The sequence below is a fragment of the Callionymus lyra genome, chromosome 14 (genome assembly GCF_982586985.1).
Source record: "Callionymus lyra chromosome 14, fCalLyr1.hap1.1, whole genome shotgun sequence".
Lineage (NCBI taxonomy): Eukaryota > Metazoa > Chordata > Actinopteri > Syngnathiformes > Callionymidae > Callionymus > Callionymus lyra.
The window spans coordinates 10,716,710-10,736,391 of NC_141831.1; the positions used below are offsets into that span (position 1 = coordinate 10,716,710).

At 37.0% G+C, this 19,682-nt stretch overlaps 1 protein-coding gene across 2 annotated transcripts in view; it reads right to left on the reverse strand.

Moving 5' to 3' along the window:
- Positions 1 to 19,682, reverse strand: part of LOC148066005 (homeobox protein PKNOX2-like) — a 104,158-nt gene that overhangs the window by 72,752 nt on the left and 11,724 nt on the right. Inside the window, exon 1 of one of the 2 annotated variants that reach the window (XM_087807634.1) lies at positions 1,552 to 1,573. The exons of the other annotated variant lie outside the window; for it this stretch is intronic. The gene's annotated coding sequence lies outside the window, so the exon portion shown is untranslated. Of the gene's footprint in view, positions 1 to 1,551; positions 1,574 to 19,682 lie in introns of those variants that run through there. 2 annotated transcript variants of the gene reach the window in all.

The following is a 19,682-nucleotide window of genomic DNA, read 5'->3' on the forward strand; positions in this document are numbered from 1 at the left end:
AGCATCCCCTCCACGACCCCTCCGGGACTAGGCTGACCTTCCTGTTGACGTCAAAGTAAATCAGAGCGGGAGTCGCGGCAGCGAGGGGCTCCCCCCGGGGGGCTGGAGGTCTAATCACCATGTTCCTCTCAAAAGGCAGCAGAGGAAACATTAGCATTCCTCGGGCCGGGCCCAACCATCGCTCTTACAGTGGCACGTGCACACACACAGGTATGATCCTCGTCGAGGCCACCAGATATGAACCTCTGATCTGTCAATCAAACAATATTTTCAAATGTATTCTGAGGAAAAAGATAATTTGAAAGAAAAGTTTTCTGTCTGTGATAAACTGATAACCAGTCTGGCGGTTGTTCCTGTGCTTTCTGCCCCCGAGTAGCTGGGACACCAGTCAAGGGTGTCTGGATTGGTTTTTAAAGAATTCTGTTACAGCAGTTTGTGATGCCAGCTCCGAAAACTTAAGATAAAAATGTACTTTCAGCAGAAAAGTGCTTGTTGAAAGTTGAATTGTGTGTCCATGAGCAAGATAGTTTCAGTGAAGCATTCAAGGATTTTTTTTTAAAGGTTAAATCAATCGACTCAAATCTGATGAGAATAATTTAATATAAGATGATACTTGAAATGTATCCCCGTCTAACAATAAAATTAAAAAACTTATTTCTGGTTGAATGCAGATTGAAATTTACTTTAAAAGAAAGCATACACTTTGACACATAAACAGTAAATACGTATATATTTATACATTCTTTTTTTATTTAATTTATTTTAAAAAAGCTACTTGATACATCTACATGTTCTTTTCCTATAAAATGAAAACAATTTATTGTACACAATATTGTTTAGTGACATATAACGATTATGTTTTTGTTTTCTATTAAAAAAGAAAATTACTTTTGGATGAACTTAAGTTGCCAGTAAGAAATCTGCTAAGATCCAAACTGGCCTGTAAGATTAATAAAACATATAATTCAACAGAACTTTTCTTCTATTAAAGATATTTTTAAATACTTTCGAGAACTTAAAGTAGGTTAAAATGTTTTATTGCATTACATTTTTTATTCTATCGTTATCATTTTCAAGGGTTTCTAAGGATATTAAAGTGTATTCGCCTCAGACAAAACCTTTTAAATGTAGAATTTAAGGTGGATTTATTGCATAAACTTTCCACGCCAGGATCCAGTGGGCAAAGTTTGACGTCTTCACGAGTCCCAAACCTTCTCCGTTTAGCCAGTTATAAGGTGAAGGTGCGAAGTGAACGCCGGAGGAGCCGAGTTTTCCCACAACCCCACAGCAGCCGTACACCCCCAGCTGTTCCAGAGCTTCCATAACAACAGCTGCACAGAGGTTTAGTGGCGAGCGTTGCCATGACAACACCGCGCTCACTTGGCATGCACGAGACTCTCGCCTCAAACGGTGAAAGTGACATAAATTCCATTTTAATAAAACACTGGAAGCTTTTTTATCACGATTCAGAGGGCCATAAAAACGAGAGGCGAATGATTAATTCTGCATATTAAGAGCAGGAAGGTAAAAAAAAAACTAAAAAAAACTCACAGTAATCTCTCACACTCCTCGACAGCCAACTGAGCAAACTCACACTTCTGATGGAGAGATTAGCCGAGAACAGAGTGTGATTGTCTCGCCGCGACGACAATGGACGTCCACTGCCGGCATCGCCGAAGCGACGGGAAGTGCTAACAATCGGACACACTTCGGGTTCGTCCGACAAAACAGGACGTCGGGTCACGTGGTCAGCGGAGAAGTTACAGTCGCCGCGAAGATCGACGGTGAAGTTTAACCACTAAAAAAAACTCAAGTTGACACTTCATCATGATGAACAAAATTTACAAATACGTTTTTCGCAAACCAAAATGCATAATTCAAATGAGCAGGTACGTGAGGGATTTGTTATGAGATTAAGGCTGTAATTCTTTACACGTCAATACACTTGTTTAAGTAAAATTAACTTATAAAACAAACCACTAAACGAGTGAAACAAACTATGAAGAAACACATTTTTAGTCCTCATTTCTATATTAATAGTCTTAAAACAAAAATCTTGCTCACATCTTAGAATAAAGCACCATCGTCGGCATACAATCAAACATACCAAGATCTTTTCTTGCCGATTCAGCGTTATGGTGAAATGTATTTTTCATATACTTTTTTTTGCCACTAAAGCTTTTTATATTTGTACTTTTTTTATCTTTCAGGTCGGTTCGTGGATATAATAGTGAAAATAAAACCGTACAATAATAAAGGTTACGGAACCCCTGCCTTAGAGCGCTTGCGTCAAACTTTCGGCCCAGGGGCCAAAACAGGTGATATAAATGATATAGTGCATGATATAGTGATACAGTAGTTACAATAATTATTTTGATATTGTCGAGTACTTGACTCTGGTGTTGCAGAATTTACAGACCACATGACTCTTGACGAAGTCGTAACTGCTTTCATTTGTTTTGAAACCAAAATATGTCCAAACATCAGCTTTAAAAGCTGCTGGATTCCACTGTATCCTCTTGTCCTCAGTCATTGCACGGATCCAGAGAGATTTCATTGTTCCTTTAGCTTTGGAGGACGTAATGACTTTAGCCATCTAGCAGGTATCTTATGGATAAAGTAGAAAATATGATGAAGGAAAAATGGTTTTGCAAAGGAGGACAAATATATATAGATATTTAAGATAATTTCAGCCTCACAGAATACTTTCAATTAAATAAATAAAACATTTTGTTGGCCCGCAACTTAACTATGAACCCCTGGTACAGCCTAAGAATCCAAATCGTTTCACTCATTTCTTTTAAGTGGTGTTGACAGGCAAATCTTGTTTTTGTAGCTCCCATCCTTACAGACTTTTGACTCCCCCTTCTGAGCATGTGTGTGTTTCCTGAGGGAAGTTTTAACACACAGTCCAATTAACCATCTCGCAAGTTCGTTCTCCCTCGCTGTTTAATTGGAGCTCGGAATAACCAGGATTTTGAGACCAATACATTTTAAAATGATGTAAACAAAAATGTACGTGAAGCATCATTTTTAGCTAGAACTTGGTTTTAAACCTAAAAAGTTGTTACTACAGGAATTGTACAACATATGTATGAATGAAAAAAAAGCTATTTTTATATTTATTTATTAATTGTATAAATAAAAGTGTTAAAATGTACTTTAAAAATCGAACGCAGATATCGGATTAGTTTAATATTTAGATTTGAATGTATTTGTATGTATTTCTGAGAAGATTAATTAAATTGTATGCGTACTTATCTGCTTAAGACCTTGGCTCCCGCTACGGTTTGAGAAATGCCATTTGCTGCCTTAGATGTCACTCTTTTTTCTCTTTTTAGAAAAGACTGAAAACAAAATAATAAAAATGTGCATCTTACATATACATTTTACATTAAAAAAAATGTGGGGTGGGGGGTCACTGGACAGCAGGTCAGCCGTTAAAGGTCACAATTGCTTATGATATTTACAGCACGTGGGGGGTTAAAAAATATTGATATGGCGATGTATCCTGATATTCTTTTCCACAATACTGTATCAATCTTCAACAGCAGCGGTAGTTACCTCCCGTGCAGCTAAATTAACTCCGTGTCAGTTCGGAGATGCCTGAGGACGAGAGGATACAGTCGACTCCAGCAGCGTTTAAAGCTGATGTTTGGACACATTTCCTTTTCAAAAGAAATGAAAGCTGTTACGACTTCATCAAGTAAGGTAGCAAGTACTCGACAATACTACAAATATATCCTTGTTCCTACAGTATCACAATATATTGTATTGTTCCCCGGATCATACATAGCCAAAAATATGCCACGTATTATTTTCTTTTAAATATTAAAAGTTGTGGCTACAGATAATGTACAAAACATACATCAAATCTTTTTTTTTATTATTATTGTTTATATATTTGACCATATTTTAGAGCAGATCAATCATGTCAAATTGTATGGGTACTTCTCTGCTTAAGACCTTGGCTCTTGCAAGTGTATGAGTGATGCCATCTGCCTTTGATGTTAGAAACAGTCTATGTGTAATAGCCTGAATATGCAGCATTTAAAGTGGGTCATTGGCAAGAAACATGATATAAATATATCACTTTTTTCTTTTTAAATAAAAAAAAGTAACAATGCTTTGCATTGGATAGCAATCCGACGTAAAAGATCATAAAATATGTCTTGTAATAAAAGGTTATTACTATGAGAATGCACAACAAATGTATTTAAAAAAGGAAAAAAAGAGAAATATTTGTTTTATTTAGAAAATAAACATGTAAAATTTGGATTAATTACACTTTTCTTAGCTTCAGATAGGATTTCACTATATTTTTGAAAGTCAGTGCAGCAAATGAGAAGCTAAAGTAGCTACAGAGCTATTAAATACAGTTCAACTTAAATTAGAAACTAACTAAAGACCCCTTTTCAAGACTTGGTACCAGGAGCTAAAGTTACATTAAGTCTTTAAAAAAAAAACGTCTTCTATTTCGAGCTAATTCTGGAGAATTCCGTGGCTCTCACGGTGACAATGGCAGGTATTCTCCGGGGAGAAACCGGAGTAGGGACGGCGTCAACGTGGGTTTAGAGCGCGACATTTAACGACCAGTGCAGACGAAACACACTCAAAACGATCCGTCAGGACGCCGCGGACGTTTACACTTCCGTGATCGGACGATGCTAAACAAGTCTTGGCCGAGCTCGATTCCCTTCTTCCATTCTGCCATCATGTTTCCCGGCATAGAATGTCGGCGGGAGGGGAAGCCAAACAGGAATGGGCTGCTAAAAATACCCAGGTGGAGATGAGTCAGGATGGATTGAGCAAACAAAAAGAGGCCCGGCTGATTTCCTCCAGTCTGCGCTCTCAGTAAACACCTGGGAAACAATCCGATGCTTTTTCGCCGCAGAGATTCATCTTCCTCGCTGCTTAATGAATCAAGCAGGGAGGGAAAGAAGGGGGAAAAAAAGACAGAAACCGCCGACTTGGCGAGATAATAAAAAGGTATTATCCAAGGCGAGGCTAATGACATGAGAACGGCTTAAGGAGGATAAAAGTGGAGGAACTTAATAGTGTTTGTTTTAAGTTGTTAGGTTTCAATAAAAAGTTCATTATTGGCGCCAACTTCTGAGTGATATCGTGGAGGGAGATGGAACTTTTTGAAGTTTCTCATCAAAGTTTCAACCTCATCTATTATTGTTAATGGTAGTTTAGTCGGCAGCTGGATAGATAACCCTCTTAAAGTAATGTTTTTATCCTCTTTTTTTCTTATTTATTCACTTATTTTTCATTGAAGCTTTAACGCAGATGAGTGCTGTTCTGTTTAAAATTAGATTTAAAGTAAAATGTACTTGTCAGAACGTATTAATGTGGTTAAAATGATTAAAGATGCTATATATTTGATATTTAATTTAATACTGTCATTTTCTACATAAAACTTTAATTTCACCTCATTATTAAGTGTGTTTTCTAATTGTCACATTGTGGTAATTTTAAGCTAAAGTGAACCTATTTAATGACCTAAAAAAGGCAAATAAATCATATCAAACTCTACGAGAACATATATGCTTGAGACCCTTGCTCCCGCATGGGTTTGAGTGAAGACATCTGCTGTCTTTGATGTCACTTAAATAGCCGGGAATATGATTGGATTAATATAACATTTATATATTAAATATAAATATAATAATTTGTAGAAAATAGTAGAATATGCAGAAGAAAAATATTTGAAGAAAAATGCTTAAAAACAAGGATTTAAATCCATATTTTTAATTTTAACTCTGTGTCGTTCCTGACTTTTACAAAAAAATAAATAATTAATAATAATAATAGACTCATAAAGTCAATATGCTACATGTAGACACGTTCAAGACGATTTTTTAAAACAAAATTAACTTTACATTATACATCTATAGGCTACAATGTACCATGTAATGATATTAAGATGCAACTATTTAAGATACAATAGGGAACAAGGATTGTGTGACACATCTATTCTTCTTATATCTTAATTATTTTGGGGCTGCCGTGTTTGGCACTATTTTGTATTGACCTTTTAAAGCATGTAATTTAACTGTGTATTATTATTGTTCTAATGTCCTTTTTTTCATATTTTTATCAAAGATTTTACCCCCTATGAGTTTCACCCTCCTGCTCTGTATCGACCTGTGTGACCTCACCGCTTATATCCACTTTTAAAAATCAATTCAACAGTTTAAGGTGTTTTGTCTTAGTAGAAATAAATACTTCAACACTTGTATTTTAGTAGAGTACTGGGGGGGGTACCACCCACTGCGCCGTACATCATGGTAGGCGTCAGAACAAGGTCTGGTGATGGAAAAAAAAAACTAAAAAGCAGCAGGATCTTCTTTTTTTTGTTGTCAAAAAAGAAAAATCAATTAAGTTCACAAATGTAGATTTGTCAGATCCTCAAAGAAAGACGATCCTTCTCTTGGCATCAGAATAAACAGAGCGGCCGTGCAGGAGGGCGGCTGGTTGCCGTGGTTTCTGCCGCCGTGATTGACAGAAGATGTGAGATCCAGCTGAGGCTGCTGTCGCGACGTGTGAAGAGAAGTTTGGGAGGAAAGTGGAGGGTTTAAGATTTACAGATCAGATCCGACACTTCTTCGATACAAGCGATGCCTTCAGGTTCAGTTCGTCCGGTTTGTTGTTTCACCACTTCTTGACCACACATCGTTCAAACAATATCTAAACTCTGTTCACACATGAACACACCATCCATTTTCTTCGGCTTATCCCCTTATGAGGAGGTCGGGAGGCTATCCCAGTTTCTTCGTACAGGAGGCAGGGGACACCCTGGACAGGATGCCAGTCTGTCCCAGGACACACAAAGACACACAACCATTCACACACACGCTTATACCTACGGACAATTTCCCCCAAGTTCCCAATCAACCTCTGTATGTTTTTGGGATGTGGGAGGAAACCGGAGTGCCCGGAGTAAACCCTAATTTAAAAATCCAACTCTCCCGACTCACTCAGATGTTTCAAATGTTGAATTCTTTGTCTCAACGATGCAGTAAGTCCTTCATCATGACCATGTTTTGAACTTATTACTTTATAAAGTTCTCCCCCGTATGAAATCTGGGCGAACGAGAGGTTACGAGATCAGAGTCCATTATGGCGTGATAATGGCTTCACTCCTCCTCCATCCGGCTGTAATCAAGCCCCCGCTTTGTTTATACAACGAGTCCCTCTGAGGTGGAGACTTCCTGGATTGAGGACTCTAGGTGACAAACCTCGATGCTTGACCGATCACCGCAGAGAGGGTGTGGTTATCGTAAACAAGATTTAATCTCCAGAAAAACAAAGTGTTTTCAGTGGGCGGGGCTTAAGATCATTTCCTAATGTCAATATTTCAATGAAAAGATAGTTTTGTACAAACAGACACTGATGATACAATAGAGTCAAACATCTATTTAAGACGCACTTAAATCAACACATTAGTTGAACTTTAAATAACACACAAATGGAAATTGTATACGCTTTAATTCAACTTTGAATTCATCAATTATTGAACCGTGGTTATAAAAATATAGTAGAAAAGTACAAGTTAAAGTGTAAATAAACAACACAGACGTTAGTTAGCGCTATGGTTAATAACTATTCTTATGGAATCATAGCACTTATGTTGTGTTTATTGAGATATTTCACGCCACGTTAAGAGAAGGTATTATCAATAAAACGACTAAAGAAAGTAAAAATACTTGCCTAACTAAGTTACCCAAGACTATTAAGATTGAAAAACTAGGTGAAAACAGGGACCTAAGAAACAGGAAGTCGATCTAGAGTCAATCTCTAGCTCAGACTTTGGCTTAAACCTATCAAGGTACAACAAGCAAAAACTGTGATTAGCTTCTTCTTCTTCTTCTTCTTGCTCCCTCAGTATTTCCGATTGCCTCTTGAAAAAAAAAACCCTCCAAGGGTCTTGATCGCATTATCCAGTCCTGATCTTAAACACAAACAAATCAACTTATTGAATCAAATAAAATACCCAGAAACAGTCTCTCATGAACAATAATACTAACTAATACAGTCCTGATGTAACATCACCAGGTATTGGTTAATAGAGTGTGTTTCAATGAACACGAGGAATACGACAATACTTGAGAGTAACATGAGGATTATCTAAACAACACGTGTCAACACGAGGCTGCAGGAAAGACTTTCCAAGATAAACAGTCAAAGAATCGCATGATTGAGACGCAGCGAGAACCTGCAGGAAGGAATTCCCCAGAATCTTCCAGATTCCTTCCACGTTAACTCTTTCAACACCATGTGAATGATTGTGCTTCAGATCTTTAGCGCTTTCACACATTTCTGTCACTTTGTTGCACCACAGACCAGTTTTCGTCGCCCGACCTTCACTTAAAAAGGCAAAAATAAAATGATTAATTACCTAAAAATACATGGAAAATACCAATGTATACATATGTATATAGATATATAGAGAGAGAGCTATTCTATATTTTTGCTCCCAAAAGATTGCCTAATTTCTGAAAAGGAATTTCTCCAAGGGATCAATAATGATATTCCCTCCATCTATCCATCCATGTTTCTATCCATCTATCCATCCATCCATGTATCTATCTACCTAACCATCCATCCATCCATCCATGTTTCTATCCATCTATCCATCCATCCATGTATCTATCTACCTATCCATCCATCTATCCGTCCATCCATGTTTCTATCCATCTATCCATGTATCTATCTACCTATCCATCCATCCGTGTTTCTATCCATCTATCCATGTATCTATCTACCTATCCATCCATCTATCCATGTATCTATCTATCCATCCATCCATGTATCTATCTATCCATCCATCCATGTATCTATCTATCATCCATCCAACCATCCACCTACATATCATCTATCTATCTATCTATCTATCTATATATCCATCCATCCATCCATCAAACCATCCACCTACCCATCTATCTATCCATCTGTTTATCCATCTATGTATCTATCTATCCATCCAACAAACCATCCAACTACCTAGCGATCCATCTGTTTATCCATCTATCCATCCATGTATTTATACATCCATCCAACCACCCACCTACGTATCGATCTTATCTACCTATCCATCCATCTGTGTATCTATCTATCCATCAATCAAACCATCCACCTACCTTTCTATCTACCTATCCATCCATCTGTTTATCCATCTATCCGTCTATCTATCCATCCAACAAACCATCCAACTACCTATCCATCCATCTGTTTATCCATCTATCCATCCATGCATCTATCTTTACATCGTCCAACCACCCACCTACGTATCGATCTATCTACCTATCTATCTATCCATCTATCCATCTATCCATTCAGTCATCCATCCATCCATCCATGTGATCAACTATATTTGACACATGAGTATAAATACATGAGACTTAGAGTACAATAATGTACCTTAGAGTACAAGAATTACACTTAAATTGTACAAGACACAAACAAGACTAGTTTGAAAAACAAGGTAGAAAAACAAACAAAAAACAGTCTTTCTTGTAGACATGCTGGACAGTAAACGGACATTGACATAAGCCATTTCTTTTTAATGGGGCGGGACGGTATCTGGAGACTTTAAAGTCAAGGACTTTCTACCCTTGCTCTTCTCTCCGTTGGCACTGCTGTGGCATTGCTGCAGTGGTGTTACTGTGGCGAGTGTGAAAAGTGATAGTGCTGGCTGTTGGTGGAGCATCAACGCAAATGTCAGCCGGATCATCTCGTCAGTGAAGCACTCAGTGACCAGCCTTACAGGAGGCTACACTCTACCCTCGGCTTTTTCATTCACAGAATAAGAATGATTTTTTTTAGGAAGAAAACAAATTGAGGTAAATGTGAGACTAACAAAAGGTTTCTTCTTTTTCATCCTCCTAATATGTGTTGAACAGATTATAAGTTATAAACAAGTCATTAGGGGATGAAATACAAGGGAAAACAAGAAAAACTGTTTTTCTTAAATGTAGCCATTAGCGAGACGATGCCATCATCCTAAACGTTATACAAAACTTTCACAGTTCTGTGGTTTTCTTTGCAAAATGGATCAAGCAGACATTCCTCAGAACTCTTTTCAGATCTAAAAGAAAATGTTATTCACGGAAACAGGGAACTAAATCATTAATAGATCAAATAAAACTAATGAAATACTACAAGGTCGTTGAACAAAAACATGAGTTATTAAATATCCTTACATGGGAAGCAGCTTTTTGAAAAGCTTCATTCATTTAAAAATAAAAAAACACTTATCATTATTGCTATAGAATAAAAATATATTTCATAATAAAAGTATTTTTTAATTGCATTTTTATTAATTAGTTTTCTTTCATTTATATTATTTCATTATTTTATTCTGTAATGACTCCAGAAAATATCCTGTGTTGTATAAGTTTATGATTCATATTCTGCTAAATTCCTATATTGCTTTTTCCCTTCAAATGAACACAAGATGTAAAGCAGTGGCAGCTGGTCAGTGGGAGGAGGTGTTAGTTCACACACTGTATGCATTCGCCAACTTCAGCCTCTGAAATATCTAAAGAAAAACCTTGCGATGACATTTGATAAAAAAAAGTTTAAGGGTTTTTTTCAGTAAGCTGGTTAAAAAAAAGTTTTGTATTTCTATTCAAAACGTCAAAACGAGACATTTAAAGGACAGAAAGTTAAAAGTCTGAGGGAGAAGTATATATGATGTTTTTCTAATTGTAGGTTTTATCTATTTTTTTTCCAATGCATGAATAAATTCAGTGTAGTATTCAAAGTGTTTGCCAAAAAAATCTAAAATTACTAAAAGTATTTTCACAATTCAATGTAAAAATATTAAATATTAAATGTAAATAAATTGAATGTAGAAAAAATATATATAATAAATTCAGCGAAATACATTTGCTGTAAAATAATTTAGTGATTATTTGAATATGAACACATTTGTAATTCAAAACTGTTTTTTTACAGCTTAAAAATCAGACTTTGACAAAAGTAAACGGAAGAAAAATATTTGCTTAATCTGTGACGGTCTTTGATATTCAATGCATTGATAAATTCAGAGTAGAAATGAAAGTGTTTCACTAAAAATTGAATCTAAAAAAATATTCAGTGAAAAAAATGTAGACACAATTCAATGTAATAAAATATACAAATTTTACAGCATCAAAATCAGACTTCGCCTCAACTGTGTGTTTGAAAGACGATTATTCAATGTTTTAATTCATAATTACAGCGTTTATTAATTTGTGTGCTGCAATTAAACCTCCGGCCACTAGTTGGCAACATTCGTCATTTCCTCCTTGTCGAAGGAACAACAAAAACCGGACTGATTTTGGCTTTAAAACAAAGCAAGACAGCGGCGACATCAATAGGACGCATGTGATCAGCAGCATGAAATCTGAGCTTGTCTTCCTCCACACTTCTTCAAATAAAGTTTAATTGAATTGTTCTCCACATCTGATTGTAACTCATGTGCGTCTAAGAAAGGCTGATGTTAAGCATGTTAATTAAATTGAATGTTTACTTTGCTATGATGGTATTTGTACAGTATAATTCTTTAAAAGAAACAATATATTTCTACAGTATATCCATCTATAACTAACTATATCGCAATGTTTTTTAAAATAGTTCTTTTACAGTTTGTGGTTCAATTTAGTGTGCTTAAAGCTAAATAATTTGATTTAAAAAAATAAATAAAAATATTTACAATTAACATGCAACGGGCGCCAAACATTAAAGGATTGGTGTTTGTTCATTTTTGTGTTTCAATTAAACTACCGGCCACTAGATAGAAGCAGTCATTATGGAGTGAAAAATGAAATCTCTTCTGGATCCTCTGCGATGACTGAGGATGAGAGGATACAGTTGAGTCCAGCAGCTTTTAAAATTGATGTTTGGACAAATTTTGGTTTTAAAAAACAAATTAAAGCAGTTACGATGTCAAGAGTCATGTCATCTGTAAATTCTTCAACACCAGAGTCAAGTACTCGACAATACTAAACATATATTCTTGTTACTACAGTATTGCAATATATCGTGTTGCCCCTGTATCATGATACGTATCGCCAGACTCTTGCCAATACACAGGCCTAAAATATGTAGTACTTTTTTGTCGGTTTCCCCTTCATTACACTTTTTTCTACTCGTCTTCCTTGTGTTTTCACGCCATTTAGAACCTATTTAAACACTCAAACGACCCAAATCACCGGAACATCATGAGACGACGAAGACATTTCTCAAAAGCGATTCAGGGTAGATTCCTCCTTTTTTTTTTTCCTCTCTCCCGGCGTCTCACTTTTCACGGACATCTTGAACAATGCGTTTGGCGTCTAATCACCGGGCTCGCTAATTACTCCACTCACAGTTTGACTTCATTTATTATGCATGAAATAATCTAATATGATGACTGGGATAATTATGCGCACATCGATAAGATAAAAGAGTGGTAACCAATTAAAGCGCCGGAGTTGGGGAAAAGTAATTATTCTTTGTAGTGGAAGAAGTCTTGTTTTTAAAAAAAAAAAGGAAAAGGAAAAGAATGGCAGAAAAGGAAAAAAAAAGGAGGAGGGCGGTTTGTCTTCTATCACTTCACAGTGTGGAAATTAGCATGTGGATTCATGTCTGCACTCAGATGTGGAACATTTTCTTGATTAGGCCGACAGATATTCTTTGTTGTTGCACTTTAGCGTGATTTGCATTCGCATAACAACACAGGCTATAAATACAGTAAATAACAACATAACAATAGTTGCTGATACCTGTTTACATTGTGACCTGATGAGAAACTAAACGGATGATGTTAAGTGTCGACACTTTTTTTTTTGATGCGAGAGCAACACAAACACACTTAACAAAGAGCAGCTCGACAAAGTACAACAACTGGACACTAACATACGAGTCATTTTATGGGATTTGTGGCTTTTAAATACATTGAAACTATCGATACAGATACTAGATAATGCGACATTATATCAAGAATGCCTCTGTGCTTGCTTTTGTTTTTTAAATTGCTTATTTTGAACGTCATCTCTTTCATTATTTTATTCTGTATCGACACGACGAACAATTCCTTTGTTGTGTTCACAACAATAGCGAAAAAAGATTCTCAAAGAAGTAAATATTTTCAGAAAAGTTGGCACAAAAGATTCCTAAAACACACAAAAAAGGAATTAAATACATTTGAAAAAAGAGAAGAAAAAAAACACCACTAATTTCAATTACAATCAAAATTATTTTTAGCATCATTTAAACTTCTAAAATTGCCCAAAAATGCATCCAAACTGTCCCACCAGAGAAATATGAAAGTACCAAGTTAAGTACCTGGTGTTTCTTTATAAGGTACAAAGCCGTGGAAAAAAAATGTAACGCAAAAGCCATGTAATTTGTTTTTAAATATCTTTAACTATGACGTGGACTTAAAAAGGGTGCTAGGGTATTGCGACACTTTCGAAAAAATAAGCCAGACGTTGCTAAAAGTTATGAAGCTTCATGAAGCCGTGTCATTTTTTTTCAGAGTCCAGTAGATGGCGTTCTCTGCACTATTTTCCTTTTATTTTGAACAACCGTTCCAATGAAACATCATTTTTAAACTGTTGGCGCCACCTACTGACCTCTAAACAAAATGACACTGCTTCATGAAGCTTCATCAGCACATCAGTTGCTAAGGGCTAAAAAGGAACCCAAAACTGGCGACTTTTAATAGTGTAACTTGCTTAATGTTTTAAATATATATATATAATATTCTAACTTAGTTGCAAACCTTCCTCAGAATTGAACAAATATAATGAGCCTATTCATGCTATTGTAGCTAATAAAAAAGGGAGTAGTTGGCGCATATACGTTTTCGGACGGTATTGCGGACAAATAATGCTAAAAACCAGTACTGGTCCAGACACTCATTCATGGTGGTCATTTTGAGACCAGGAAAATCTCCGTAGACCCCTTTATCACCCGCGAGAGAACCAAAAGTGCCTTTTATAGATATAGATTTGCTTGAGTGTGTAACTGTTTATAAAAACGAATCAAAAAAGTAGTTATTGACAAAATGACCTTATTTATTTACACACTGACACAAATCATAATGGATAACATTCTTTTTTTTTATTTTAGCAACTGGGAGTTACATTTTTTTCCAAAAATTGAAGATTTAAGCATGAAAATGTGTGTTTATTTCTACGTGCTAATGCTAGCTAGCATGCTAACTCATTAGTTGACGTGAAAACTCGAAACCTCACAGGCGTAAATAAGCAACAAGAGGTATATTTTTTATTCTAATTCTAAAGCATATTTATTATGAAAATTCCGTCGAGGAAAAAGAAAGACGTAGCAAAGGAAGAATGGAAGCGAAGTCTCTGCTGGATGTTCTTCTCTCCCCCTCACTGCTCTGAAAGTAATGATGTGAAGACAAGGACGATGAAACCAGCCAAGACGGCAATCGCTGAGTTATAATGTTCGCAGCTGATGTTCTTGAGAAATTGAACTTCTTCCTCACACACACACACACACACACACTCTCAACCCATCGACTCGTATGGATGACAGACTTGAGAGTGTATACGTTAAGAAGACCAATGAAGAAAAAAGGAGAATTAATAAGAATTGAAAAGCTATAGTTAATAATCTCCACAAATCCTTTGTGTTTCGTTGTTGCATTTGTTTCCTTGACCTCTCAATGGACATGTCAGCTGGTACCAGGAGGGGGCAGTAATGTTGGGTGATTTATAAGGTGAAGAAGAAGAAGTAGCTGTGAGTAAAGAGAAATGTACAAACATAATTAGTACACCTGAAATATTGGAAATAGTTAATTTCGTAATAGATTAAATCTATATTTGGTAAAAATCGATTAAAAAAATTATCAAAATAATATAAATACAAAAAGATTGATATATATATATAAATATACAAATATATATACATATATAATGTAATTAAATAAATTAAACTGATAAAATTAAGTATGAAATGCTTTTGTTCAATGTATAAAAACATTTTTGAACAGTTTCAAATTCTTAAATTTTACATGAAATTATATTTAAAAAAAATGTGTATGACTAGAAAGTGTACAATTGTTTAAATATACTTTACAACGATGTGATCAACGAGATGAGATCGAAATAACGTTTAAAAAAATATTTGTTCTTTTAAAACGATGTTAGCATTTGCTTTTTTTTTTTTCTTTGATTTACTGGTAATTTAAGAATTTTACGTTGAATTTAAAACAAGAAACAATAATTTAGCTTTTTTATATACATCTGTAAAAATATTCATAAAGAATCTGTTGTGTCACCCACGGTTTTGTAGCCAATTCGCAAAATCGGCCATCTTGGAACTACCTTCCAGTCAAGAGGAGGAGTTTGTACTTGCTGAATTATAATTGGCCGATCAACCCGTTTATTAGGTTCAAGGCTAAGCTACGCTAAAAACAAAATATATGAATACAATTTGAGGTCAATAGCAAGATCTATAGCATAGCATAACAAGTTTAGTCTAAAGGCTAAAATGCTAACATGCCCTCTCTTGTTAGCCTAGTTAACCACGCCCATTATTACCTTTTGCTAACTTTTTTGCTGCGCAATTGACTTATGGTTTTTCTCAAACCAGCCTCAAGTGGACACTCAATGAACTGCCTCTTTTTACACTTCCTTGTTCTGTTAAAATTGGATGTTGGATAAAAGTATTTAAAAAACAAAATCTCTTCCCAAGGACGACAAGAGTCACGAAATCATGGCACTTTTACAAGAGTATTACACGAAGACGATATTTCGGGACTAATAAGAGCAATCGCTAAAATGCATTAAAGCAAATGATTCCGTCCTCGCCGCTGCTTTTTCACTTTACAAGTTTGTTGCTACGGCCGAAAGCTCGCGCGACAACAAGTGATTTACAGTGAGAGCAAAGGCCTCTGGATTGATTCAAAGAGAAAATGCTTTCATTTTCACCCCAAGTCGAGAATAAAGAAGCACCTTTTGTAGCCAGAGTGCAAATGTTGTCCTTCAGATCGATGGGATTCCTGGAGTGCCAAAGACACATTAGATGAGATACGAGAGAAAAACTTTTTTTTTTTTTAAAAACACTTGCGACAAGAGTAACACAAAAGGATAAACACTTGAGGGTCACGACGATGCTTTCAGTTCAATCAGTCAATTTACTTCCACAGTTTGTAGGATGAAAAAAGAAGTTTGCCATTTCAGAAAAAGACTTGAGAAGTTACTTGTGTGAGCTATTCTGACTGGCAAGCACTAGTGATTGACTCTACACGGTCAAGGAGTCAATTGTTACGGATTCACAAGTTACAAAATCAAACAATGGGCCGCTTTCTTTGCCAAAATCGCGTACAGACACATTACTTTTATACCATAACGATCCAATCAAAATCTTCCCCCCATTATTACGGATATAAAATAAATACCTATTTTAGCGACGTGGCGCGAAGATCGCAGAAAACTTTTTTCGTGCGAGATTCACATTAGATCTATTGAGACTAAACCCAGGTAACAAATTCAATTGATTCAATGTTGATTATTAGTCGGATTGGTTACTCAAAAAACAACCAAAACTAACCTATGTTTATTCAATTTTATTCTCATATAGGTATATCAGGTATGGATGTTGCCTGACAATGTTTCAAAGTTGATTCAATGTATTTTTGACATTTGATTCCAATTTTTGAACAAACATCAAAGTGCTAAATTATAGCTTTCAGGAGACGCCAGACAAGCCCACGTCCAACCTTCCCAGACCTTATTAGTGTCCTTTAATAATGATCATTCTTGTGGAGAAGCACTCAGTTGAAAAGACTTTCAAAGGTTGTCACTACATTTCTCTGCTTTCTTTTTTGATAAGAAGATCGTAATAACACACGCTTTACACAAATATTAATTTAAATTATGAGCTGAAAAGCAAACAAGTCCCATGGTTCAAGGTCAATATACAGAACTACTGCCATATATTTCATAGTATATGTAGTTTACATACCTTAATGTAGGAAAACATGTGACAACATTTACTTTTTAAGAGTGACCCTATGATGTGATGTTGGTGAGGTTAACCCTTGTGTTGCCTCTGGGTCAAGGTGACCTGAAGGAAAGACCTCCACCACTGCATATATATTTCTGGAAGCAAAGGAGGTCCTTCACCCTGACCCAGAGATAACACAAGGGATACCAAAAACATATTTGTTTTCGGGCCTTTGGGTCACCTTGACCCAGAGACAACACAAGGGATACCTCAACACACATTTGTTTTCGGGCCTTTGGGTCACTTTGACCCACAGAAAACACAAAGAATACCAAAAACACATTTGTTTTGGGGACTTCTGGCCCCCACTAACCCTGAGACAACACAAGAGATACAACAAACACATTTGGTTTCAGGCCTTCTTGTCACCTTAACCCAGAGACAACACAAGGGATACCACAAACACATTTGTTATCAGGCCTTTCGGGTCACCTTGACCCTGAGACAACACAAGGGATACCTCAAACACATTTGTTTTCGGGCCTTCAGGTCACCTTGACCCCGAGACAACACAAGGGATACCTCAAACACATTTGTTTTCGGGCCTTCGGGTCACCTTGACCCTGTGACAACACAAGGGATACCACAAACACATTTGTTATCAGGCCTTCGGGTCACCTTGACCCTGAGACAACACAAGGGATACCACAAACACAATTGTTTTGGGGCCTTCAGGTCACCTTGACACAGAGACAACACAAGGGAAGCCAAAAACAGATTTGTTTTTCCGGCCTTTGGGTCACCTTGACCCAGAGACAACACAAGGGATACCACATACACATTTGTTATCAGACCTTTCTGGTCACCTTGACCCTGAGACAACACAAGGGATACCTCAAACACATTTGTTTTCGGGCCTTCAGGTCACCTTGACCCTCAGACATCACAAGGGATACCACAAACACATTTGTTATCAGGCCTTCGGGTCACCTTGACCCTGAGACAACACAAGGGATACCACAAACACAATTGTTTTTGGGCCTTCAGGTCACCTTGACCCTGAGACAACACAAGGGATACCACAAACACGTTTGGTTTCAGGCCTTTCTGGTCACCTTGACCCTGAGACAACACATGGGATACCTCAAACACATTTGATTTCGGGCCTTCAGGTCACCTTGACCCTCAGACATCACAAGGGATACCACAAACACATATGTTTTCAGGCCTAAATATCATAAATGATATCAAATTGTGTGCCTGCTCGAGACCTTGGCTCCTGCAAGGGTTTGATGTCTGTGACTCTATCAAACCATCATTTATGAAATCGTAACGGAATTATTATTTGCCAGTAAACTCAATAGAAACGTAAGAGGTTGACGGCAGTTATGCGCCATAAGTACTAAAAACCACCCGTTTTACCGCATCTTTGGCTGTAAAAAGAGTCTCCAGCCTTCGCACTAAAAGTAATTCCCTCAGTTGACCCAGAGACAACACAAGGGATACCTCAACACACATTTGTTTTCGGGCCTTTGGGTCACTTTGACCCACAGAAAACACAAAGAATACCAAAAACACATTTGTTTTCGGGACTTCTGGCCCCCACTAACCCTGAGACAACACAAGAGATACCACAAACACATTTGGTTTCAGGCCTTCTTGTCACCTTAACCCTGAGACAACACATGGGATACCTCAAACACATTTGTTTTCGGGCCTTCAGGTCACCTTGACCCCGAGACAACACAAGGGATACCAAAAACACATTTGTTTTCGGGACTTCTTGTCACCTTAACCCAGAGACAACACAAGGGATACCACAAACACATTTGTTATCAGGCCTTTCGGGTCACCTTGACCCTGAGACAACACAAGGGATACCTCAATCACATTTGTTTTCGGGCCTTCAGGTCACCTTGACCCTGAGACAACAGAAGGAATACCACAAACACATATGTTTTCAGGCCTAAATATCATAAATGATATCAAATTGTGTGCCTGCTCGAGACCTTGGCTCCTGCAAGGGTTTGATGTCTGTGACTCTGTCAAACCATCATTTATGAAATCGTAACGGAATTATTATTTGCCAGTAAACTCAATAGAAACGTAAGAGGTTGACGGCAGTTATGCGCCATAAGTACTAAAAACCACCCGTTTTACCGCATCTTTGGCTGTAAAAAGAGTCTCCAGCCTTCGCACTAAAAGTAATTCCCTCACAGAGGAGGACGACAGCTTTCCTGCTGGCAGCGGCACTGCAGTGTCTGCGAACAGCTGCCACATACCTGCAGCGCTGAGCATTCCTCTTCGGAATGGAAGGAAAAACGCCACAAAAAAAACGGGCAGCGTGGCCGCGAACACACACTCGCACCTACAAATACATTTCACGATGGCAATGAACAATCCAAAAAAAACACACACAAAAAAGAAACCTCTTCATTGTAGAATTGAATCCTAAAACAACTCGCTTAGGATCCCACGGATTGGCCGCTGACCATGTGGCAAACAGCTGAGCACGATCGACCGATTTTCCGAAAAAACTCCTGATCTTTACTGGTCATGTGTGTAAAGCACACCTGCTCCAGAGTAGAAAGCACTTTTTCTTGCTTTTAGTCTCCATGACATTCTGGACAAGCTGTCCAAGAAATAACTGGAAAAAGTAAAAGACACAAAAAAGACCATCAATGGTGAGAACGTCAAAAACACAAGAGAATCGAATCTTATAGCTGTGT